Source organism: Sinocyclocheilus grahami, unplaced genomic scaffold, assembly GCF_001515645.1.
Source record: "Sinocyclocheilus grahami isolate Dianchi unplaced genomic scaffold, SAMN03320097.WGS_v1.1 scaffold1579.1, whole genome shotgun sequence".
In the NCBI taxonomy this organism is placed as follows: domain Eukaryota; kingdom Metazoa; phylum Chordata; class Actinopteri; order Cypriniformes; family Cyprinidae; genus Sinocyclocheilus; species Sinocyclocheilus grahami.
The window spans coordinates 157,438-158,951 of NW_015506758.1; positions in this window are offsets into that span (position 1 = coordinate 157,438).

A 1,514-nucleotide genomic window follows, 5' to 3' on the forward strand; every position below is an offset into this window, starting at 1 on the left:
TGTGTATGTGTGTGTGTGTATGTGTGTGTGTGTATGTGTGTTTTAGCTTCGTTTAATGTAATCTAGAATAGCTAATAAATTCTTGTTTTCATTTATAAAGAAGTATTGTCTGGTGTCGTGACATTTTAAAGTTGAACCTTGCCAAGATCATGCTACCTAAGGAAAATACAAATACTCAAATTGTTAAAATATACTGAGGTTAACGTCTCGCTGGACGACCATTGATAAAGTATAAACTATCAAATATTAAATCAGTTCTAATCAGGTTGACTTTGAATCTTCAGATCCGATTCCTCTCAAAACCTGAGCTAGAGATAGAATTAATGAGTTACATTCCTTACATATATACATAAATTATAATATTATACATTGTTTTTATTGTAATACAATGTATTTATATTTGTATATAAATACAATGTAGGCTATTATTAAATAAAATAATAGAGTCTCCTATTGAAAATGACGGCCCTCAGACACACGTTGTCTGCTAGGAAGACTAGATCAGAGCCTGCTCGGGGCAGGACCCAATGAAGCACACTTGACAGGGGCTCCCACGATGGCAGGTGACCTCCTAAGGGAACTAGTCTCGTGAGACTGGCCTCTGCTGCACCTAGAGCAGCTAGCTCAGTACCCTGAAGCGGCGGACCGGCAGGGGGCGGCCGTACTAGCTGCTCAAGAGACCTCCGCCTTCCGCCTGGGAGCACCACTCTGACTCTAGACTCTGCGGCGTATGAGAAGTGAGGCCCCCAGAATGAGGGGGCTGGAACACGGTAGGTTGGGACCGCTCCCACCATGCAGCCCCTGCTGACCGCCTCAACCTCTTCAGAGGAAGAGAGGTAAACGTGTGCTCTCATTCGAGCAATTTTTATCCCAAGAGCCCCTGTATATCTAACTTCTCATAGTCAGACAAATACTTCATTTTATTCCTCAGAATAAAATGCAATCAAAAAACCAGACGAGTAAATACGGTCTGGTGTAGTAAGATTCACATCAAAAACCAAAATGATGTAATATATGCATTGCCTCGGCAGCGCGCAAGTCGCTCAGTCACACAAACAACATCAATCTCCTCAGAGAAAGATGGCCGCAGCACTCACTCAGAGGGGGAAGAACCGCAGTGCGGGTTTCCAAGCCTTGAGAATGAGCTCTAGATCTAGGGAACATGGGTGGAGATAGAGCCACCTCCAACTCGTCTGCTAGATCATGTGCGATCCCCGCGATCTCAGTCGCCGCCGTGCTCAGCAGCAGCGGGACCGCAATCGCAAGATCACAGGCACGGACACACTCCTCGGAGCGTGGCCGGCGAGAGCGAAGTGCTTAACAGCGAAAAAAACACAATCCGCCCCCCGAGAGCCGACTGCGCAAGCTCCGCTCCCTATTAATGCCGCTCATTATAATATCAGGTATAATATGCTTGTGTAACGGATGCTTGTGCAACTGGAGAGCTCTTTGATGCCCTCCGTATCAATCTCCTCGGAGAAAGACAGGCAGAGCGTTGCACCCTCTCCCTGGTG